This window comes from Molothrus ater, chromosome 2, assembly GCF_012460135.2.
Source record: "Molothrus ater isolate BHLD 08-10-18 breed brown headed cowbird chromosome 2, BPBGC_Mater_1.1, whole genome shotgun sequence".
Taxonomy (NCBI): domain Eukaryota; kingdom Metazoa; phylum Chordata; class Aves; order Passeriformes; family Icteridae; genus Molothrus; species Molothrus ater.
The window spans coordinates 20797317-20822977 of record NC_050479.2 but is presented as its reverse complement, the minus strand read 5'-3'; the positions used below and the strand labels follow the sequence as shown (position 1 = coordinate 20822977).

At 38.9% G+C, this 25661-nt stretch overlaps 1 protein-coding gene across 1 annotated transcript in view; it reads left to right on the top strand.

Annotated features, from left to right (window-relative positions):
• TBL1X (transducin beta like 1 X-linked) overlaps positions 1-25661 on the top strand; it is a 195190-nt gene that overhangs the window by 102626 nt on the left and 66903 nt on the right. Inside the window, exon 3 of the mRNA XM_036381681.2 lies at positions 3588-3695. The gene's annotated coding sequence lies outside the window, so the exon portion shown is untranslated. The remainder of the gene's footprint in view (positions 1-3587; positions 3696-25661) is intronic.

Sequence of the window (25661 nt, the reverse complement as noted above, 5' to 3'; positions counted from 1 at the left end):
AACCCTTTGCTAGAGTAACAAGCCAGTTGGTGCTTAGTGTATTCTCCCAATGAAAATATTAGGTGCTGTAATTAGGTCATCTGTCTTTTTTTTTTTTTAAATAAACTCTGCCAGTGGAACTCTCCAGATATTTCATATTAAAGTACTTTGTACCCTGTTCTAATCACTTTTGCAGCTGTATTCTGTGATCTCTGGTAATGGATTATTTTTAAATTTCTTTGTAAATTGTGAAGACCTTATTCTACTGTAAGTAATTATAGGTTGTAATGCTAATATTACAAATGAATGTTTAAAGGAACATTTTTTGTCTTTGCCTACTGTTTATTTCAAATCTCATATTAGTATTTACTTCTGTATGAAATTGGATTTGAAGAAACTCTCGTTGTTGAGTAAAACATTGTGGGTAGGGCCATATGATACTATATGATTATTGCAATCATCAATATATCTATGTTCTCATCCAATCATAAGGGAAATATATGTAACTTTTAAGCTTCACTGACACTTACAGGTAAAAAAATGATAATAGTCATATCTTTTTGCCTCTAATGTGTCTCTTTCACTTTACTTTTCACTTTTTCAGTAGAGAGCTGGTATTTGCCAAAAAGTCGTCTTGCAAGGTAACCAAAGCTGGCCTTGTCAAAGGATGTGATTAGCTCCTCCAGCCTGTTACCAGTGCTGCCTGCACTGCTGCCTCCTGCCTCTCCAGCACTGTAGCCTTTGAGTGATTCTGTCACTGACAGAAACCACCCGTGATCCAGTTTATAAGATTTGTAAACAGAACAAATGAAACATGACCCAACCAGTTTATGAGTGGAATTATGACAGAAAGCATTAGTAGAATTTCTTCAATAACCCTGATTCATCCACAGTGCTACAGAAGGAGTATCTGGTATTCTACAATGTCCTTTAATCTCCATGAATCTTGCAGAAGCCTTCATTCCAGATGAGCCAGTTATTTCCCTGGTATTTGACATGAGAGCAGCCTCAGTATGTCTTAGTTACTGTTGCATAGCATAATGTAGGGGTATTGAATAGAGATAATTTTAGTATAATAATACTCTTAAAAATTTTCCCATGCAACATGGGAAATCCTCTAATTGTTGCTTGGCTTTTCAGATTTTGTATTTACACACAGTTATGCTTCTTGAATATATTGTATTTTGCATAAACGTAACATGCTTCACAGGAAAAATGAGATGGGGGAGGCAAGTTGTTGATGCTGCAACCCTGGCAGTGCTCAAGGCCAGGTTGACTGGGGCTTTGAGCAACCTGGTCTAGTGGGAGGTGTCCCTGCCCATGGCAGGAGGGTTGGAATGAGATAATCTTTAAGTCTCTTCAAAGCCCAGCCAGTCAATGATTCTATAATTGGAAAAAAAAAAAAAAAAGAGATGGAGAGATGAGAACAGTGAACTCAGAATGTCATCTGAGAATTAGGTGGTTAGGTATGTAGCCATATAGATGAAGATTTATATGCATTCAGTAGACTAACTCAGAAAAACTGTGGATGTCCAGCTGATGTACTGCAAATAGTTTGGGATGCTTCAGTAGGCAAGTGTTGTCCTTTGTGTAGTCATTCACCTCTGATTAGGATAGATGTAACTCTTTCTGAAGTGAGTAGTTGTATTTGGTTAGATGGTGTATTTATGTCACAATGAAGTAAATGAGAACATGCTGCAGTGCTGCAGACTGAGAATTAGAACTGAATTTATGAAAGCTTTCCCTGATGATGTGTTCAAATATGTTATATATTAAATTGATTATATCATGAAATGATACTTAATGTATAGTTGTTGTGGTTTAACTGTAGCTGGTAACTAAGTACCACACAGCCACTCACTCCATCCCCCTACTCACCCCGGTGGGATGGGGAGGAAGAAAGTAAAACCCATGTGTTGAGGTGAGTTTAATAATGGAAATAAGTAATTAAGAAGTAAAATCTAATACTAATTGTAATATTAATAAAGATAATAGTGATTTAAAGGGAGATAACAAACCAAGAGACAGAAATAAAGCCCAAAAAAGAGAAATGGTGCACAGTAAATTGCTCACTGCCTGCTGATGGCTGCAGTGAGCAGCCCCTTGCAGCCAGCTCCCCCCATTTCATACACTGGCTGTGACATTGTATGGCATGGATTGGCCACACCATGACAGCTGTCCCAGCTGTGTTCCCACCAGCTTCTTGTGCACCTGCTCACTGGGAGAGCATGGGAAACTGAAAATCCCTGACTCAGTGTGAGCACTGCTCACCTACAGCTAAAACATCACTGTGTTACTAACATTACTGTCATACTGAGTCTGAAATACAGCACTGTATGAGCTGCTGGGAAGAAAATGAGCTCTATCCCAGACAAAACCAGGACAATGTGACAGTGGTCACAGGGGTTCTTGGATGAGGGAAGAGACGAGAATGTTGACTCCATGTTTCAGAAGGCCTGATTTATTATTTTATGATATTTATATTACATTATAACTATGCTAAAAAGAAATAGAAGGAAAAGGTTTCATCTCAGAAGGCTAGCTCAGAAGAGAATAGAAAAGAATGATAATAAAAGGCAGCTCTCTCAGACTCTGTCCGAGATAGCTCGGCCTTGATTAGCCATTAATTATAAACATCTAAGATGGGCCAATCAAAAATCCACCTGATGCATTCCACAGCAGCAGATAACCATTTTTTGCATTTTGTTTCTGAGGCCTCAGCTTCTCAGAAGGGAAAAAAATCCCAAGAAAGGATTTTCACAAAAAGATGTCTACGACAGGACAATAGTTTTCAAAGCTGCCAGACATTTGTGTGCAAGAGGATAATTAATTTTAAAAGTCTCCAATGTCTATCCCATTTCACTTTACAGCATTTAATTATTAAATGTAGACAAAAATTGAGCATAAGGCTTAAGGCTTGAAACAGAAGAATAAGACACTAGTCAATATACATGGTGCTGGAATGGCAAGGCAATAAGAAATCAGATTTTATTCATCATGCTTGTTGGCAGGCTTGGAAAAGTCTGCAGATAGGCTTATTATTGCAGATGAATGCCAGGCTGTCTTTCATGTTTGATTTTCATAAATGCTTGCCTTCAGCCTTCCCCAATTATATTCAAGAAGGTGACTTCTTTTGCCTACTTATTTCTTGCCCAGAGGTGATGCTCCATCAGTTTCCCACTGGAGGCTCTCTGTGGGAGCACTTTTGTGTGTCCCACTGTTCTGAGGCAGTGCACTGCTGTTCCAGTCCTGTGCTCAGCGGTGCTCTGGGTGGATTGCTTGCTGTTGTTATACTTGACCAGAGAGGCTGAAAATTGTTGAGTCAAGCTCATGGTATATTTGGATCATTCCAAGCTCCTGAAAAAGTGCAGCTTTGCAAAGTGCTCAAATACTGTGTGTCACTGGGGAGTGCCCTCACCTTTGTAATTCTTTTGGTTGATGGGTGTTGGGTTTTTTCCCCTTACAGTTTAGCTAAAGCTCCTAATCTGGGAGCTCGGACTTTGGTGAATGCCAAAATCAAAGGGGACTCCTTGTGCTTGTATTTTGCTGAGATGATGGACACTGGTTTGATGGACACTGGTTTGATGGGTGCCTCTCTCTTGTTGCAGCCCCCTCATGTGTCAGATGTGGTGATCTCCATGGTAACTCAAACCCCCAGACTCTCGACAGCAGCCTGCGAGGAGCAGCATTCAGCAGCTCAAGGGTCTCACGACCAGGTAAGCCAAAAGGAATCACCAAATAAGAGCTCACCTCTGGGGTGCCACTCCTGTCCTGACAGGTTTTTTCTTGGTGAAGTCAGCCAGGCAGTCAGGCCCTGTGCACATAGGTGATGGTGGACTCCTACCAGTGTTGTCACTTAAGGCTGTGACAGTCCAGCTCTCTTGAGAAGATGCATTTGACAAAAAGTCTGCATTTGTTCAGGGCTGGTTTTTAAGATACAGATTGAAGAAGAAAAACAAAGAAGTACTGTACAATTCTTTAAGTGGCTTTGGTCTTAAGTAATTGCTGTGGTAGGAAATAACCCCAAAACATATCAACAGTAACACCTGTCTTTCAACTGTACCTACTCCACCATCACTACTGCCCAAGCTGCAACTTGTGGCCTGAGCAATCCTATTCTCCTACAGTGGGTCAGAGACAGCTTCTTGTTCATGTAACATTCATTGGTTCTCTGCAGCATTTTCAAATTGCTGCTGTGCTCTTTCCGTGTGAGTTTCTGTGCTAATAGCAGCATGTGGGGCATTCTGGTTAACATCTTAAGATGGTTAACATCTTAAGGTACAGAATTCTTCCTCTTTTTTTGTGAATAATGGAGAAAGAGCAAGATGTTTGCCATTTTGGGAAAACAGTACAGGGACTATATAGCTATATTCACTTCTCCAGTACCACTGATGCTGTGGACTAGGGTAGTATCACTGGTCTCATGCACTTACATGTGTGGGAAGTTGATTACTGCCTTTTGTTGTCAGGCTTCACTGTTGTTTGTATTGAGTTGGTTCTCTGCCATTAAGATTGTATGTATTTTGTAAGTCTGTGGCTTCTGTGCACTGTTTACTGGGTATTACCTGCATTGTTTCTTGCTTCCTACATAAGTCCACTTGGCTATAATACACTGTGCCCATCGTACAAAGAAATCCATATTATTCTGGATAACAATTTGCTGCCTTTACTGACCAGTTTGACAGTTTTTGTGCCATTACTGCCATCAACAGTATTTACTTCTGTATCATTGATCTTACTCTTAAATAGTGTTGAGTAAGTAATGGATGATTTTGTTGGAGAAATGTAGAGCACTTTTTCAATTATTATTTCCTGGTAACAGCTACTTTTTCATAGGTATATCTTATTCACATCTGATGATACTGATAATAATTTCTTACTCTGAGTTTTGTGTGGCTGTAAGGTAAATGCTGCTCAAAAGTCTGTGTGTTTCATTTATGGAATATAATCTGACCAGAGTTTGTAATTTTATCAGATGATTAAATATAATTCTCTGTTATTTAGCAAATTTCTGTAAAAGGGTGTTGACTGGCTTCAGTTTTGTTCATATAATTTCCCAGTGAATTTATCCTTTCGAAGTTCAGTGGTTATTTTCCCTGAGATTAGTAATGGCATAGAGCTCTATAATTACTGAGATCATACTGCTTACCATCCTCAACCATTAGCAGAAAATGCTAGCAGTCTTACTGAATTTCTCTAGTGCTCCAAAATGTATTGAAAATTAGCATCATTGAAATGATCCTCTCACAAACATTTTGCAGACTTAAGGCACAAATTATTGCAGTGTACTAATTTAAAGTTGTCTTTTAACATTCGTTTTGGTTACTAACAGCCTCCTTATCCCTAAAAATGCTTTTCTTCTACTTAGAAGAAAGTATATGTTGCTTGTTTGGGGTTTTTTGTGTAGCATGTTTAAAACTTGAATCCCAAGTTGGAGGTCTTGTGCTGTTTCAGTTAGCCAGATTTTCCCATTAGAATTCATTTCATTGGGTTTTCAAGTATAATCAGTATTTCAAGCTAATTACACCCTTAACCCAGAATGGGAGTATGATTTTTTTTGCCACAGGTTGCCTTTTCTGGGCTATTTAATCATTACCTTTGGTCCCTGGTGGCAGTGGGGAAGTGAGAGCTCTGCACATTTTTACCCTTGTACTTTCTCCCAAGTGCAATTTTTTCCCTAGTTTACTAAGCTAATGAACTTCCATGCTTGCTATTAACTAAACAGTTTCAAATACCAAATTGTAATTACACTCTGGGCCTGTGCATTTAATATGTATTCTAGCAATTAAATTTGGGAGTGCCTGATGAGTTACTACTGACTGCATGGCATTTCTACTTACTTCTCTCAGATGAATGAGATTCACAGTTCTTTTTGTGTTTCACAAACACATACTCAAGCAGATCACCCAGTTCTCTGATACAGTTTGGTGGTTTGCTTTATCTCAAATTGCAAGAGAAAATCCTTCTGGGGTCTTCTAGCAATTCAAGACCTTGACATCCTGAATTATCAGTAATTTTGAGGAATAATGGTGCTAATAATGTAGAGTACCATCTTCTATACCTTTGTCTGGCTCTTAGTGGGGATGTCCCCAGCAGTTAGAATGTTAACTATTGTTAACTGTTGTTGCTATGATAGGTTTGACAGTGGTAAGGTCAGCTTTATCAGGATCATGTGGGATATGTTATGGGGATGACAGTATTTTGACTAGAAAACCTTGTAAAAAGCAAAATAAAGCAAAGAGATGAGGTGAAATTAGATGTCAAAAAATGAAAGGTTGGGGAAGTTTGAAAAAGTAGGAAAAGTAGATGTATGCACATGATGCCTAGGAAGAAACAGGTCATCCTTTCCTAGTTTTATGTTTCTTGTATGAATTAGTTACTTTGAATTTAAGAATAAAACAGATAGGAGGTAGTGGAAGGTACTTCAAATGTAGTGGCATATCAACAGATTTCTGTTGTTCAAAGAGCTTGGAATAAGTGCAGTTTAGGAATATCACAAATGAAATGTGGTAGTGCAAGTTGTGACTGTTGGTAGAAGTGCAGAGGCACAGATTATTATTAAAAAGTGTTCATTATTTTTTTAAAGTTTCCAGAACAGTATTTTTTCAGAAGAATTCATTTGGTATAATTGAGAAGAATGTTCCATTATCCCTAAGTTAGCATTGACATACTTTGTTTTGAGGAAATGTGTCTTCTTTTTGCATAAGAAGAACACTGCATTTTATATAAAGAAAATTAGAGAAACTATAAACAAAAAGTTTGCTTGCAAATGCATGATTTGGAAAAGTACCATAATACCCCCATGCATACTGTTCTGTACACAGCTTTTATAATTTTTTTTACAGTTACTAATTTTTTTTTTCAATTTATTTAGAGCTTCATAAGTTATATTGCACAGGTATATGGTACAGAGACTTTCTGTATGTTAACTGAAGTTACTGTTGGCACCTGTTCCCACCAAAAAATTTTATTGGTCAGTTAGATTTATGGACTAGAAAATCAAGCTGCTTTCAAACAATATCCTTTATAATTCTGAGGTTTAACTAATAAACTCTCTATTGATTTTGTTTTCTAACATCGTTTCTCAAGTGCTGCCATCAAATAATATTGCACCTGAGGGTGTACACATGAACTATTCATAGAGTGGTTATTCTTAAAAGTCTAATGGCATCATAACTGTTCACTGAAATATAGTTAACTGTTGTATTAATATTTTTAAATAGGCATATTTTAAAAGAACATGAACATTCTTTAAATTTGCAGTTGTTTCATGGCTGAAGTAGAGTTTTATTTGTATATTCCCTAGTATTTCTCTTGCTACTTGGTGAGTCATGGTTAACTGGACTCTGATTTTATTAATGAAATATTGATTAGTACTTTTTGGGCTGTCAACTAAGTCAGAAAAAAAGTATATGTAGCTAGAACACGGATCCATATATTTTACATTGTGGTAGAAAGATGAAATTACTATTCCAGTCATGGCTAACTTCTGAAATATTTCCTTTGAGCCTTTCTCTTACAAAGTATAGTTTTAAACTACTGCTGGTGGAATAAAATTATTGTGCTGCCTTTTTTTTTTTTTTAATCTTTGTCCTTAAAACAGGCTAAGGTTTCAAGGAAGGTTTTCAATGATAGTAAGAGGCTGCTAGCATTGAAAACAGAGGTGGCAGAATGCCTTATCCTTTGATTTTTAAACTAAGCTGGTGATTATTTAAGACCTAGCTCAGACCTTGTAGGACTGAATTGTGATAATCCCATACTCTGCTATTTGATTTGTAGAGCACATCATGCTACCACATTCACTGTGCCAGTCACTTGAAAGTGCTAATAAGAGATATGCAAAGTAGGAAAAGGCAGTTTTTGTTGTAGTCATTAATAAGTATATATTTAGTTCAGCTGGAGTGCCAGCAGCACTGAAAGGGTCATAGGGCGTTGCTTCGTGAGCAAACGCCATGCCACAAGGAGGGGGAGTGGAGCTGTGCCTTGCCCAAAACTGCTCCTCTGAGTTTGCCCAGCAAAGACTTCACACAGCTCAGCAATGCATTTTCATCCACCCCAAGTCTGCTTAACTTGTCTGGGCAGAGCTGCAAAAAACAGCTGGGCCAGTGAATGCAGCTCGGGCTGCAGCACTCCTGGGAAGCTCAGGGGTTTGTTTCTTTGGACACTGGGCCCACACTGAGTGTGCAGGCCCTGGGCCCACAGGAGTGTGCAGGCACTGGGCACACACTGAGTGTGCAGGCACTGGGCACACACTGAGTGTGCAGGCACTGGGCCCACAGGAGTGTGCAGGCACTGGGTACACACTGAGTGTGCAGGCACTGGGTACACACTGAGTGTGCAGGCCCTGGGCACACACTGAGTGTGCAGGCACTGGGTACACACTGAGTGTGCAGGCCCTGGTACACACTGAGTGTGCAGGCACTGGGCCCACAGGAGTGTGCAGGCACTGGGTACACACTGAGTGTGCAGGCCCTGGGTACACACTGAGTGTGCAGGCACTGGGCACACACTGAGTGTGCAGGCACTGGGCACACACTGAGTGTGCAGGCACTGGGCCCACACTGAGTGTGAGGGCACTGGGTACACACTGAATGTGCAGGCACTGGGCCCACAGGAGTGTGCAGGCACTGGGTACACACTGAGTGTGCAGGCACTGGGCACACACTGAGTGTGCAGGCCCTGGGCCCACAGGAGTGTGCAGGCCCTGGGTACACACTGAGTGTGCAGGCCCTGGGTACACACTGAGTGTGCAGGCACTGGGCACACACTGAGTGTGCAGGCACTGGGCACACACTGAGTGTGCAGGCACTGGGCCCACAGGAGCGTGCAGGCCCTGGGCACACACTGAGTGCTCAGGCACTGGGCACACACTGAGTGTGCAGGCCCTGGGCACACACTGAGTGTGCAGGCACTGGGCACACACTGAGTGTGCAGGCACTGGGCCCACACTGAGTGTGCAGGCACTGGGTACACACTGAGTGTGCAGGCGCTGGGCACACACTGAGTGTGCAGGTACTGGGCACACACTGAGTGTGCAGGCGCTGGGCACACACTGAGTGTGCAGGCACTGGGCACACACTGAGTGTGTAGCACATTCTGGACACACAGTGCCTTCTGTAACCTGCCTCTGATGAGGGACTGTGTGAGTGCAGTAAATCAGCTGCTTCCCAAACACAGCTAGGACAGTTTTCCTCTGAAGACAAATAGGATTTTCTGCTTTTTAAAGGTAGATTCAAACAAATTTTAAATTTTAATTTTATTTTAAACTGAATTCTTTTACCACATCATGGTGGAGAAATGGAATTACAACAGGCAGTCCAGTCAAACATGCTCCTGAATAATTTGAATGTCTCATGCAGCCATTGCACATGGAAACAGGACAGGTAATATAATTGCTTTTTCAATAAGTTGTTAATTAAGCCTCAGAGATGTACAGGATCTGTATTTCCATTTACATTTTTGTATGACCTTGTTCCTATCTGAACTGCTTTGATTTAATGGAAGATGAATATAATTGGTGGATAAACATACTGTTATATACATAGTACATGCTAAAAATTTGTGCCCAATATACAGATTAACATCAGTTAATTTCAGAAGGAATTCCATCTTCAAGCAGCTTATGAACATTTTCACCTGATATTTTCCTGTCTAGTCATCACACTAAATGCTGTAAATAAAGAGAATTTTTTTTTTTCTCAAAAGTTTACTTAATGTAGTGGTGAAAGTTAAGTGTAGTTCTTTGGTGTAAACTGGAGATATTTCTGGTGTAATTAATCAAAATGGATTTGCTAACATGGTCATCACTGATACTGTGTTTTTATTTACACACTGAGGTCACAGGTTCACACTTGGCTTTGTAATCAAGGACGTTGGTCCAAGCTTGATTTTTTTCACACATGTGAATACAGTGATTAGGAAAGTTGTTGTAATGGCATATTTGGAGAGTGAGTGATCACCACAGAAAAAGCTGAGGTGATTTAAGGTATCACAGAGCCCTCACCTGAGCTGCAAAAGCAGAGCACTCAAGTCCCCTGACTGTTTTAGTGTAAAGTCCATTCCCAGCCAGCTCTTCCTGAAATATCTTTCAATGACCAGGAAGTTCTAACTTTAAAGAATGTAGTGAGAGATCAGTCAGTAGCTCTGGTTCAGCTGTCAGGGACAGTGAACTCCAGGTCAGGAGCAGAGGCAAACAGCTGCAGCACGCCTGGTTTTACACTGGTGCCACCATTTGTGCAGTAGGTCTCAAAATAGTCTTTTATTGACTTGCCCATAGCCTTTGAATAATCTCTGCTGAGTTCAGACCTTCACATGTGAGATGGCTAGCCAGGGTTCTGTAGTGCTGGATCTTCTAATAAATGGTTCTGGAGATTGGGTTAATATGGATATTGGGCACCTACTCAGAGAATATTGGGGGAGCAGGGAAGGCACTCTCCCAAACATCTCTGTTGTAACAGAACAAGGTGGATTTGTGATTTTTGTTATATCTGAAATGGTTAACATTTTTATTGGTTGCTCTGTGAGCTACAATGTGCTTTAGCAAGCATCCCAAATGTCTGTAGCATGAATTGTGTTTATCGTCAACCTAAATCAGTTTAAATAAGATTAGTTCAACTGATGCATGCACAAATTAATTTTCCCTTTTATCTAACCAGCTTGCAGTCCTAATAAACAGAATAATCAATCATAGCTGCCTTCATCTATAGCATGATTGTATATCTCTGATCAAGGAAATGTAGAATAATTTCTCTCTAGTCCCTACTTAGTTCCCCCTGTAATCAAGGTTTCTGGATATAATGATTCAACTTAATCATTTTTACATTTCTTGATAGAAAAAAAAATTCCTTTGGTTTGTATGTTTAAAGGAAGATTACATTCAACATTGTAAAACTGAATTTAAAAATATATATACTTTTATAAATATATATAAAAGTATATGTACACTTTTTATTACTAAATATCTTATCCTTTTAAAAGTATATGATATTTTTGTTTCTCTGCTGCACAAAAGAATGCCAGTCTGACTCAGAGAACTCTTTGTAAACACAATGGCAATGGTACCAGGCTTTGAACAGTTTGTACTGTGTGCTCATCCTTTTCAGTAATAGCTGGTTTGAGGCCACTGGCATCTTTGTTACTGATTGAAGTGAGTCCAGGACTCTGGCTAGACATTTTCTCTCTTCATTGAATTATAAAGTGCCAAGCAAAACCTGAGGTTAGCTTTGTGTGAGATGCTAGAAAAAGCTGAAACAATTAAAACTTCCCTTTAGGTCACTGGCCTTCAAATAGTGCTTTAACTTTTCTGCTGCACTATTTACACTATATATCAGATGTCTTTAATATTTTAATTTTATACATATATAGTATATCACACATTTAGTAGTACTTATGTCTAGATAGGCAATTATGAAAAATATATAGTATGCAAAACATGGCATTTATTTACAGTCACATTTTACAACTTCATAGTGCAATTTTGCCTTTGGTAACAAATTCTGCCTCTTGAAACTGCAAAATGCATCAAGGAAACCTTATGTTTTCAGAGGTTTATCTCAAAATGCAAGTTCAATATGTCCCATTGAGTGCAGTTGGTAATATTAGGAAAACAGCAGTCTGTATGAAGAAATATTCCTACTGTAGTAGTCATTGGCAATTTCTGGACTGCTAGTTTAGAAATACTGTTCCAGGTCAAGGTATAGCAAGGAGTTCACATTGAGATGAATCTTTTCCTCTATGTTAAAATTAGTGCATCATTATAAAAAAATAATAATTCTTTTACTGGCACAAAAGAAGGGTGAAGTACACCTTTTTGAATAAACATTATAATATGGCCTTAAACAACAGGATGTCTTCTTGCTCCTTATGTGATTCCATTCCCTGAATAGAGATATTCAATACCTTTGGTCATTTAAGGCTCAATAATGTGCTTCAAAATTTAAGTCAAATGTAAATTAATTTCATGTTTAAAAATAAATTATATCAGGTTTTAGAACAATAACCTCATTTTGCACTTCTAGTTTCATGCCTTTTTTTTTTTTGCAAATTCTTTATTTTTTAAGTCAAAAGTTCGGCTGTGTTAAAATATGGCTAAGTCTAAACTTAGTATCTGAAATGACATGAGGTCTTTCCAGCCATGTCTTCACAAAACATTGCCTCAAACATTTCCAGATAAATTATTTCTTTCCAATGTTTTGTTTATTTCCTTCTTTTAAAGAACTCCAGGTTTATGTCAAGCTATTATCATGGCTGGATGACTGTTTTAAACAATTTGAGTTGATAAATCATTGTTTAGTAGTAAACTGGAGAAGCTGCTTTTCCTTGTAATGTATGCATGCATTTGATTTCTCTCTAGAAACTGATAGGTCTTTGTAAATTATCTACTTAAGAGTAAGCCCAAATCTTTTGAATTTAACCTAATTAGATAATGTTTAGGAAGTCTGTTAATATATACAGTCTTTGCAAGCTCAAAGAGTGAAAATTCTCCCCATTAAGCAGTGTTTAAAATTATTCAAAGATCATTAAAAGCAGAAAAGTAACAAATACTTTATCAGTTTTTAAAATAATAACCCTAGGCCAGAGCAGCAAAAGTTAAGGAAGCAAAGCTATTTGTGGTGCCATCAATGTGAAAATTGTGCTCCAAGGAGTGAAATCAGTGGATGCACTTGGGCCAGGGAGGTTAAGTGAAAGAGGAGGAGGGAATGGTCTGACAACCCTGGCTGGGAGTTCTAAGCCTGGGGATCCTCTGAATTTCTCTTCTCCATAGATGTTTGATTAGCTTGTGTGGCCAAAATCAAAAAATGAGGGAAAAAAGTCTTGGTATTAAGCCTGCTGTTACTGCCTATTACCAGTTTTATATAAATATAAATTTCTCAGCTGTTCTTCCTATTTCTTTTCTTTATAAATTAACCATCTTTCTTTATATTAACTTTTTTTCATCAAAACTGTGGTTGGGAATTTGCAAAATCTTCTTACACAGAGTTTCCATTTATCTTGTGGGTATTATTTCAATCCTTCCCCAAAGCTTTCATGGTCCCTTGTCTCTCAGAGCTCTCCTCTTCCTTTTGTCATCTCTCCTGTAATCAGTGCATGCTCTTGCCTCGCATACAGCAGCTTGGATAAAGAGTATGTCAGCTTTGTTGGAGTCCAGCCTCTTGGCACATGTTTTCTCTGGACTCCTAAGTCTGGTTTGGGTTCGGATTTCACACGAGAGGGAGCATTAAGAACTCATTGATAGGTAGTGGTCTGCATCGTTAAGTTTTGTGTTCCTAATATTTTGACACAAGAATATTGGAGACAAATGAGATTGTGTTTGTATTGATTTAAACCGTTGTTGCTATGCAGCAGAAAAATTGTATGTCCCTTTGAAAGAGAAGGCAAAATAGGAGTGGCCTTGTTTCTACAGGGATGGAGCAAATAAAATTTCTGGTACTGTGGCAAGTCTGTTACTCCTGGAGTGGATTTGTTGATGAAATCTTTCAGGTGTATGGTTTTTGCTGTGGCTTTGTCCCAGTTGCTCGAGTTAGCTACGAAAGTGAGCCCCAGGGCTTGTTTAGATAATTGTAATAAAGCTTTTCAGTGACTCTGGAGAGAGTTTACACAGCAGGTTTTATTCACTGTGGCATTTCTTAGTCTTCTGGAAACTTGCATCATTCTCTTTACTGAACTTTTATTTTGTCTTGAGAAGACACCAGAAGCTTAGAATGGGTGATTTTCCTACAGCCCTTGCAGACCCAGCAGCTCTCAGTCTCCTGTGAAGGTGTCACCTGGGAGGGCAGGTGCAGAGCTGTTTACCACAGTCAGACGTGATCGCTCTGTTCCAAATTAAATCTGCCCGAGATGGTTAGCAGGGAGCTAATCAAATCACCAGCACCACTGGATCTGCTCCCATTGCCTTATCAAAGCTCATTTAAACTGCTTTAAACTAGAACTGAGCTGATAAAAGAGATAAATTCATACATCTCTGAGCACGTTTTCCTGCTCTTGTTTTTTGTATTGTCTGAGCCTAAGAACTAGGAATAAAACAGCCTCGTACACTGTACCTTGTCATCTGAACACTTCCATTAATTTAGCCACTCTTAGTTTGGTTTTGAACAATGCAGAATAGCTTTTCATTTTCATTATGAATGAAAATAATTCCTATTTTCATATTCAGTGAAAATATTAATTATTTTCATTCATATTAACTAATATAGCAGATAAAAATTAACATTCTGCCCTTAGAATTACCTCACTTCCTTATAGGTAATAGACAATCTATTAGAAGTTGTTGGGGCATTGCTTTAAAAGCACTGTTACTTTTTTCCCCATAGTAATTAAACATTTGAAAACAACAGTCATTTCCTGTGGATGGTGTGTAATCTCTACATAATTAATTGGCTTTTCAGCCCACTATTGGAATAAAACCAGTCAATACTGTGTTCCCCCATCCCCAGTTGTATTACACCAGATCAGTACAGTGGATACTAACTAAACAGACCTGGAAGCAGAAAAGAACTGGGGGCTATTAGGAGAATTCTTATGAAACTCTTTCTTTCCCTGCACATTTGAAAAGCTGTCAGTTTTAGTTTTGGTTTACTCATCAGTGATATTCAGTTGTCAATAATCCATCCTCAGGTTTGAATTGTGCTGTTGGGTCTGTGCCATCTGCAATACCTTTGATCTGGCAGCTACAGAAATTAAGCAATTGAAAGTGAAGTAGTCACTGGGACTTGATTCCTGATTTTTTTTTTGCAGGCATTTTTAATGCTTTTTCATTTAATTACTAAATCACTACTAAAATTAGGCCCATCAAGTTGAAACAGAGGTATAAGGATGAGGTCAAGACTTAAAGCAAGATGTGTTTGCTTACAGATAGAACTGGATTTTGCAGAAGCCTGGGTCTTGGGAAGGGATTGACAGGGTGCCTCTTTTTTCCAAGTGAAAATACTTACCTCTTGGAGCTGGCAGGACAGTTGAAGTATTTCTGAATACATAAAGAATTGGGAGGAGGGGGAGCAATTGCAAGATGGTTTTCTGTGTGCTCTGCTTAATGGTGAGCTATCTTTGGAAAGATTCAAATTGAATGTTGAGCCTATTGACACAAACTTACTCCCCTCATGTTTTAAGGGTATTTGATTACATTAAAGGCTAAATTATGGCTTTGAATTTGCATACAGATTTTGGAAAATAGTAGCATAGCTTCCAGCTGAGATATCTTTCATATATGAGTGTCTGCCCCAAATACTGGTGCTAGTGCACATGGTAACAAGGGAGTGTTTGCTGCATTTTTGACTACTAATCATAGTCCATGCTACTAAAAGACAGATCTAACTCACCTTCCCTGTGAAACAGACAAATGGTTGAGTAAGTTTTGGTCAGAGACAGCTGTTTGTATCTATGGCAACAACACTGCAAAAAGGGGTATTGAAGCACTGTCCCTGCAAATTAATCTCAGTTTAACACACCTTCTTACTAGCAGTAATGTGCAAGAAAAAAAAACTGCAGCAGGTTGACCTTTGGTTTCCTGAAGTCAATTTTATTCCCACTGGCTATGGCAGTAATACAATGAAGAGCTACATAAAATCCCAAGTCTGTAATACCATTTGCTCAAAAGGCTTTGCAGGCCATACAGCAAGAAGTGCAAAACCTGGCCAGTGAGGCCACAGTGCTGCATTAAATCTGCCCAGCCATGGCTGAGCTCCCCACAGTGGAGTTCTGCCATTCCCTAAGTGTCCTGTGCAGCCCCCTGGGGTCACCTGCACTCTGGTGACAGCTGGGACACTCCAGGCTTCCAGCTTCTGGCTGTCAGGCTCCACAGGGGTTTCAGCAAGGAACAAATTGCAAGGCACATGAATACCATTATTGTACACTTGGACTTCATGATCCTAAAGGTCTTTTCCATCCTAAATGATTCTTTTATTTCACATCCTGCTTTTAGCTCCAGATCTTCTATTGCCTACATTACCTGTAAAAATTGAGTATGAATTTTTGTGTATTTTTTATGCTACAGATATTTCCAGATTTTACCATTTCCTCTTTCAATGGTAGTAGTAAAAAGTGACTGCTATCAAAAGTATGATGGCAATGATCATCATATATTTTCCTTTTTAGTCTCTTTTTTTTTTTTTATTTTACTGTCAGTTATCTAATTAATGCTATTTGGGGTACAGCAAGTCAGGTGTTCATTTCAGCAGATACTGTAAATGTTGCCAAGTTTAGTCAGCTGTGTTTTGGAAATGGAAAACTACAAATTTTCAGCCACCTCAGTGTAAAGATAACCTTTATTCTGAATATCCCAAAAAACTAAGGAGAAATAATAAAGTTTTAAAAGCATGACAAAGAAATGAGAAAAGACAAAAATAATTGTGGGATGTGCCATAAGAGAGTGAGCCTAGAAAGTGGATAAACCCATTTTTTTGTGTGCTTACATGTAGCCCCCTGCATCCCTCCTCTTTGTCCTTGTAAACTGTGCCTTCCTTAGAGCTGAAAGCAGTGAGGTTCTCTGGGTACCTGGGGATCCCTGACATGCCCCTGCTTCACTTGAGAGCCATAAAGTCTCATCTTTTACTTTAATAGCTCCACTGGGCTTAGTCAAGGGCTTTAATGGAAGTTCTTTGGGGAAGAGGCTTTGGCTTTCCATCTCCTGTCAGAGGGACTTGCCATATTGTGCAGCAGTTTAAAAATAACTGCTAATACCTGCAGTGAAAACAAGGAAGGTAAAAAAGGCAAGAATGTGTGTTGCTGCACTTGGTGGGAAATGCATTATACTTTTGGCACTTCATTCTCATCTACTAAGGCAGTGTTTCAGCTCTTATTTTGTTGCTTTTCTGGAAGATGAACCGAGGGAATACGGAGATAAGCAATTGTAAGGGGAATTTTTGGTTGTCTAAGCACATGCACAAATTAGATTTTCCCTCCCCTGCTTCTTCTGGCTATCTGCCAATTAATAATATGAATTAGCAGGATCTGGAAGGTTGTGAGTGTGACGAAATTCAATCAACCTTGAATTCGAAGTCAAGGCTGTTGTTTTTTTTTTTTATTAAGAAGATGAAATGTCTTGAAGAGAATTTTGAAAATGAGGATGTGTGTACTTTGATAAAGTTTGTTCTATCATTTTGGGATTTTGTTTCATTTTTTCTGTGTGTTTTGTCCAGCTTATTACCACAAAACACTGGTAAGATCAGTGAATCCTAAGTGAACTATTCTAAAGCAGTTTACAGTGAGATCTAAGTAAAAAGATTGAGTTGTATTTCCCAAGGTTGCAGAGTTAGAATTGACAGTCAAATGTAATCTTAGGGAATCAGTCTTCAGCCTAAACTGTAGTTTTTATCATTATTTTGAATTACAAAACACACTTCATCAAGACAATATGAAACAAGTTTGAAATATTTTCTCTTTTTTTCAGTGCTCAAAGGACAGTCTTATTTACAATTTCCAGTGCTGCAGGTGTTTTTCTTAGCACAAAAATGGCTTAGATAGTGTACAACACCAAACATATGACTTGGTAGCAAAAAATAATATCTCTGGATAAGACTGTTTTTTTCTACAGGTACTGGTGGCTTCTTACGAAATTTTGTTATATTCCAAGCTTTTAAGGCAAGATGAATTGTGTAGGACATGAAAACAAGTATGTTTCTGTTCAACAGATTTTTAACAGTAACTACAACGCAGACTTTAACAAGTAATTGCTCTCTGAATTTACTGTGGATTTCATTTACTGCCTGACTCACTTGTGTGGTCAAACTGCATTATTTAATGTAAGAGTGATTGTAAAACCCATGTGAATTTTTTTCTAAAAAAGGATTTCTCTTTACCTAAGTACAGAAAAATAATTTTAGTGCATGTAGATCTCTTAATATATCATTCATTTTTTTTCTTTAACTATTAGATACAACTTACACCTGCATTGCTGCCTGTGCACCACATTCACACTTGAGCAGAGACATTTTTAGTGGCAGGAGTAGTGCTGTAGTGGGCAGAGCCATGGCAGGAGTCCTCGGGGCTGCCTAGCTTGCCTAGGGCTGACTGAAGCTGATAAAATGCATCTTTCCAGATGTAAATCAAGGTTACAAAACAAATCTGCAGTTGAACCACACTTCAGAATCAGGCATCCTGATCTGTATGATGCACGTTTGGTTCTGTCCATTGGTGCTGTTTACACCTCATGTGGTGTTCAGACTTGGCAGCTGAGGAGTGACACCAGGGGCCCCGGGGATGCCAGTCCCCAGCCAGAAGAGACTTGTCACAGCTCCCTGTCCTGGCCCAGCCTGCACCAATGTCCATCCCTGCCCAAAGCAGGGCAGAGCTGAGGAGGAGGAGCAAAGTCCTGCAGTGAGGCTCCCACAGCGAGCACATACCTGGGGACTTCATTCTGCCTTCAGCCCTGGTCCCTGTAGCTAAGCCAACCAAAACAAACGGGTCTGTGCTTCCAGGAATAGTTTACAGGCACACTTCAGCTATCCAAGAGTGGCATTTTCTCTTTTAGTATGTTATGGAGCATTTATTTTCCTTGGTTGTGAGGTCAGAGAGATTAATGTGTGACTGTATCAAATACCAGATGTACTTTTAAAACCGTGGAGAGTTTTTGAACACAGTGAAGGACAATGTCAATTCCCTGTCAAAGTATAGACCAAGTAGTTTAGTAGTGGAAGATGTAATTTGGACTTCAGACAGAGCAGTTTTCCCATGAGTCCCTTACAGAGACAGAAAACAATGTTCTTTAGTGAATTTTGCTACAGCACTGTACTAAAGTTATAAAGTTGTTCCAAGGGAGAGAAGAAAGGTATGTTGCATCTTTTTTGTGTGTGTCCCATGGCTTTTTGTGTCACATTTTGCTGTATTTGCAGCTCCATAAAATGTTTCTCGTCTTCCATATATAAAAGTATCTGAAACCAGCATGCCATTCATCATCAACAACAACCTCTCTTTAAGTTGTTGTAAGTTGATGTAATGTCCAGAGCAGGAGCAGAATATGAAAACCAGTCTAGCAAGTTCCTGGAATAGCTGTTGTAGAGAAGTTGTATTTGCTGCCTTAGTTACAAGTCCAAGTCCTCAGGCATTTTCTGTCATGTGCCAGTGCCCTGGCTGATGTGGAGCTTGGTTTCAGTTATGGCCTGGAGCTACACAGTAATGAGCCAAACAGGGCAGTTGGAGTACCAAGGGCACCTCAGGTTCTTTCCCAATCTGATATTCTTGGGTAGATAAACTCTTTCCTTCTGTACCATGGGCTTCACCTTCTCTGTGGTCTCCCAGACTACAGCTGTGCTTTGCTGTACTTTACTGTGGAAGGCTTCAAGCATCTTTGCAGTGTCAAAATTGTTTCTTTGCATCTTCTAACACCATGTACGTCCACTTACATGAATTGCTGTACAGGTGGTAAGTTACCCATTTTGCTAAGCAGCAATCTCTATGAATAACTGGTTATCCTCAAAAACAAATGTAATTCATGGTTTCTGTTGGCTTTCCTAGAGGTATTTGATTGTTTTGTTTCAGTCAGGTAGTTTTAATAATGCTGAGGTCTAATATTTGAGTGTGGACCTTTTTCTTACTACTTCCAAGACTATGTGATGGCAACCTCAGGGGAATTTTTGGAAGAATTTATTCAGATGCTGAATGTCAGTAGTATCTCCAGAATAATTTCAGAAAAGGGTGATAATGGCTGAGTGTTTGCTGTCAAAATAGAGCTGGGGTCAAAAGTACTATTCAACTCCTGAATGCAAATGCCTTGTCACATTTCCCTTTGGAAGCAGCAGATAACCAGACCGAACTGAAACTGAAGACAGTGTGTTTTCTATGACACAAATTGTACTCCTGCCAATGACAAATTTCAAGGTACATTGGGAAAATGAAGTGCTGCAGTGCTAGCTGAAGTGCATGCCATAACTATGAATAGATGTACCCATGTGTAGGACACAGCCCCTACCTCTGTGTACTTGGAGAAAACAGTTTCACATGCACCAAGGTCGACAGAGTGGTTGTATCCTGCGAAGCTCATGTCATGCATGAAAGTACATAAAGACCATCTGGGAATGATAAAAATAGCCTGTCCTGGCTGGATGATTTGTGTGGTGGCCAAGGACTGATACGCTCATTCAGGAAACGGCAAAACAATGTCAAACTTGTTGGGAAATAACCAGGCTTATTTTCATCCTTGGGAATGGCCTGGTATCTCATGGAACGAAATACACAAGGAGACCTTCAGCCACATGGTGTCTGAATACCCTGAAGGAGTCCGTGTGAACTGAAGTGGTTCAGTGCAAGCAGTGGGAAATGTTAAGATTATTCTTAATATTTTAAGATTTCAGGTTTGGTGTATCTGAGGAAGACTGAGAGCAATAATAGAGTTTAACTCATATCTAATTTTTTAAGTTTTTCTACTTTTAAATGGGCTTTTTTAAAGTTTTTATATGAGGTTGTATCAATTTATCATACAAATAAAATCTGACCACAAGCTGGTCAGCCTTATTCAGCTATCTCCAAGTGGTTTCTATAATGATCTTGTGTGAAGATCGTTTATAAAGCAGGACTGAAATTTTTTAATTGACCTACAGGAATGCAAGACATACATCTTAAATCTGGGTAACATTGGCCAGACTTTTTTTTAAGCTCAGTCTTGGCAGGATGATTCTAAACTAACAGACAATATCTATAAACAGTGAAACTCAATTTCAGCCTTTCTGTGAAGTAGAAGAAATAGAGATATTAGTGATGACTGTTTTTCTGATGAGTATTTAATGTGTCACAGGTGTCACAATAGCAGCTTCTGAGCACAGTTTTAATGGGGATATCATACCTAAATGACTTCTGTAGAAGCCCATAACCTAAACACTGTAACCTGTGACAAGTCTGTCTCCTGGTTTTTATTGTTAATGGATATGCTGGATAAAGCTGTGTTCTGCAGCCACATTAGGCAGTCCAGGCACTATTTTGAATGCTCTTAGGAACTCTAGGAGATGCTATTAAGAGAATAGCTGTAAACCTGGCCTGGTTTAACATTGAGCATCTAATTATTGCCATACATTTCAAAACTGCCATTTTACACTGAAGACAATGTAATGGTCTGAAGGACATGGATGTGTTTCTGTTAAATGGATTGTGAGTCCTCTAATGGCTTGTTCTGTCACTTACTTATATTACCTGCCAGCAGAGTGGTGTGTACAGACAGGGAATTTTCTGCTGTGCCCCATTAATTGAGCAAAAACTAACTAACAGTTGTGTTTTCTTTCACACTTCTGGCTAAACTTGGATTGAGATTGGAGATTTAAAAGGGCCAGGCCTTTGTGTCCCCAGTGCCTGCACTAGCAAATTTTGTTTGTTAACCTATGCCAGACTCAGCCAAAATTTAATCTGATCTGTGGGAAGTAGGAACAGCTGTAGACTTCAGAGGGAATTTGATTTCTGAATTAACCCAAGATTTGAGATGTACTCACAGCTCTGTGGTCTCCTGTTTGTTTGGTTTTTGGTTTTTTTTCATTATTATAGTTGTATAAAGAGGAATGATGAACTTCTTTTGAATGTGGAAAAACATACAGGATATAGTTGGTACCATGAGAAACTTGGTTTTTCTATTTTTCCAGATGTATAAGAGGATTTAGTGTTGACGAATCTGTTCTTTCTTTGTACAGGGATAGTTTGATCTATCTGAATGAAGGCAAAATCTTCAGAATAGTTTTTTCACATTTAATATTAGTTATTCTTCAGACCTTGTCTTGGGACTACTTATGCTGTAGTTTTTCATTTTTTTTCTTTGTAATCCATTATTTCTGAAAGTGACACAAGTGAGTATTCTGCTAAAGAAAATGGATGATTTCTTGAATGACAAAAAGGTCATTTTACATAAGTGGTATAAGAGATGTAGTTACAGGCACCTGTTTCCCTGCTGAAAAAAATGTAACCCATTTATGCCACTTGCTGAATACAAGTCTTCATTCATGTGTGATCTTGCAGGGAAGGAGAAATTGAAGCTGGGTTTTTTCCCAGGTTTCTTGAGTGGTTTCAAGTGAGGGAATGTAGTGTGGATGTTCCAGGAGTTGTGAAATCTTTGGAATACCAACTTAAAGAAGAAGCAATTGTGCAACTTTCCTGTTTTATAGCCTCACCTGTAATCAAAGTAAATGATCTTTCCTAAATACCATTAGAGGGTGCAATTAAACAGCAGGAATTAAATAGGAAAGCATTTCTTTGCTCTTGGAATGGAGCCTCTCTCTTCAGCTGGCATTCTCATCCACTGCAGCTCTCACTGGGCCACATCCCACACCTGACAGTCTCTTCCCTCTTCCCTGTGTCTGTGTCCTTGCCTTGTCATTGCAGCTTTTCTTCCATGTCCCCAGGATGCACGTCCGTGTGCTCAGCCCTGCCCATCAGCTCTCTCCCCATGCAGTTTGCCACCAATCTCCTGAATTTCAGCCCTGCAGTTCAGGCTTGGCTCAGACCTTGCCCCATGTGCAAGTTCACCCTGTCTCTCTCAGGCTCAGCTGGTTGGCTCCAGGGAGAAGCTCAGGGAATGGGTTTTGCCTTGGCAGGAGAGAAAGTGACTCCAGCAACAGGTGCCAGGAGAGGATGAACCAGTTGGTGGCCTTTGCAGCTTTAATTTTAACATTCTCATTGTGAGATCCTGGATGATGTGTCATGTCTGTGTGGTAATTTGTGTGTTATATGGTTCTGTGTCCTATGGATTAGTGAATGTAGGCATCAAGTGTAAATGGGTTACCCCTCCAGCTTCACTTCATAGGCATTTTAGCAACTGGCTTTTAAATGACTTCATATAAGCACAAAAATTAAATAGAAGTGTCTTTATAAGCAAAAAGGATCCTTACAAAAAAATAAGTAAAAGTTGTAATTTCACTTTTTATAAGCTAATTGCCCCAGTTTACACCTGCTGCAACAGAGTATTTGCTTAGAAAAGTGATTATAAGAGTTGAGACATGATATTATTCTCTCACTGGTTAGCTCACATGAAGTAAAATAACTTTAAGGGTCTCATTTGATATCCATTGCATCTTAGTGACTTCATATGTCTTACAGAATTGTTTGCAAATTTAATAATATGAAGAACTGGACCATACTTAGTGATGAAGTTACAGCAACACTGTGCATGCATTTATGGTGCTATGGGATTCATTATAACTCATTTTAAGTCAGTGATTTGTTTGTTATTACTTCTACCTCCACACTCATAGAAATGTATTTGACTTCTTGTCCCCAGGCTTTTCTTTCCTCTACCTCTACTTTAATTTTATAGTAGAAAATATGCAGCTCAGTCAAGAGTTCAGTCATTGGAACATGATTGAGCACTAAGACCATCACCATGAGCATGTCAGCCACTCTCTGCCCAAATTAAGAGCTTTGTGGAAGTTCAGTGGAGAGGATGGGTGCAGCTCTGCTGGTTGCTGCTGCTGTAACCAAGACAGAACCAGGAGGAGCTGAAAGTTCAGTTAAAGCAGGACTGGGGGGACAGGTGAGCAGCTGACATGTGGGTGAATGTTTCTGACCTTTTTTTTAGTACAACAGAAGCATTAAGAGCCATTCTTACACACTGGCATTATTAGGCAGGTGGCCTAATTTGAGCTTGAACTAGAAAGGCTGTTGTTGGTTTTGCTTTTTGAGGAACAGTAGAAATTATTTTGTTCTTGTTGCTAAGAGTTGAAATTGTCAGAGAGGCTAGAGATGTGAATTTGTGAAACATGCTTTACATTTGTCTTCCCATTGTGTCACAAATGCAATGTTGTCCTTCCCTTTGGAAGTGAATGGATGTGGGTGCCTTACAGCCATAGTGGTTAATGACACATCCTTGAGAGCCTCTGTGTGACACCAAAACCTACACAGAAACATTTAAGATGTATTTGTTAATGTTTTAAGAGTTCTTTTAAAATACTGAACAGTAAAAAGTCATTTATGGTGACACTGTGAACTTCTGAGGTAGGAGATTCATCTCTTAATGTGAAAACTGGTATTTGCATGTGCATAAAACTATACTTTTCTTAGACTATGATTATCATTGTTGGTTTTATACAAAAACTCTGTATTGTTTTATTTTGCTACACTTTATATAGCATTCCTTCCAAAAGGAATGCAAAGTTTATTACTAGCTATAAGCAGTTGTTTTTGTCAGTGAAATGTGCCTGAACTTCTGCCCTCCCCCAAAAAAGTCTTAATTGCTTGATCTGGGTGCATGATAAATGCTATATTGGAATGTCCAGGTCTTAAAATTAGAAAGCTGAGAATTTAAAAAGAGACAGGCTGCAATCCTATTCTTAGTTAGATCACACAAAATAAAACCATTTAAGGTTGTTTGTTTAACAGGTCTCCATTACATTTTAGTGACTACATGTCCTAGAGAGTATTTTGCTGTTTTAATAGTCATGGAAGACTTGTGCATAGGGTAGGGCTTAAAGTGTCAGTGGCTAAAAAGGAACATTTCTTAAGGAAATACCTGCGGTAGTATTTTCCTTTTTCCTTTTTTCCAGACTTATTTTTCTTTTCCTAAAGAGAACAAAAAGCTATTACCCAGTCAGGTAACAGTGATGTATTAGTAATGAAATATAGAAACCTCTGATTTTAAGATTTTTTTCACAAGGTTTTTGACTGGAAGGAGGATCATCTTCATCAGTGTATGTGATATGGCAAACCTGTCTTTTGGACTTAAGGGATTGTAAGCATTCATAAACATCAGGTTTAATTGTGAGGCATTTGTATAAAAAGAAGAGAAAGGAATCAATTCTTGCATCTTTTTGAGTCTCATTGTTTCCTTTGCAGGCATTAGGGTTTAGAATATCCCTTTTCTCGAGAGCTCCAGGCCAGCACTTTACAAGTTGATAGTCAGTAAAAAACTGAAGTGATGGCTCTTCACTGATGGGTTTTGTTTGATGGCCTTTTTCTAGTTTATAGTACCAAAATATTGCTCACTGGCAGCACAGCCATGTTAAAAGTGGCATTGGCAAAAACAAGTTTTGTTCCTTTTCTGTCTTTGAATGCAGTCCCTGAGAATAAGTATACATTGAACAGTGTTTGTGTGCATGTCTTATGGTCAAAGGACTTGATTAATATTAACAGTTTATTAAGAGTTAGAAATTTCAGCACTTTTCAAATTAAATTTGATCCAAGTAAAATAGAGGTCCTTGTAAGCAAACAGGTATGCTATTAAAGTCTGTGCTTAACTGAGAAAGAAATGGAGAAGGAAAAAAATCTTACTCTATGTTTTTTAAATTATACTTTTCAAATTTTTAAAATAGTTCCATAAACTAGCGAAGTCTTATAATTAAGTGCTTAGGAGAAGAACCCTTGACTCATAAAAATAATAAAAGTAAGCTGTAAATAAATAGAGGTGCAGGGCTTTAAAGATCATCCAGTCTAGAACTGCAGGAGTAAGTGACTGATAAAAATTAGTATGAAGGACAGCAGAGAAATTTAAAACTCAAATTTTGATTATAATATTTTTCCTTCTGAAATACTTGTTGGGAAGAAGGTGTTCTCTGCTGTCTGGTGAGATGAGACACCCGAGACTGCCATCTCAGCTGTCCTTCCTGTGGCCATGATGCCCTTTGCCCTTCCCAGGGCTTGTCACCCTTTCCCAGGCATCAGCCTGGGGCTGCTTTCCCCTGTGTAAAAAGACTCTGATCTGACAGGAGTCAGAGACAGGAGCCTTTGTCAGAGATAGCACTGCCTTCCTGAGTAGGAAGCAAAGTTAATACAAGAAAAATACTTTG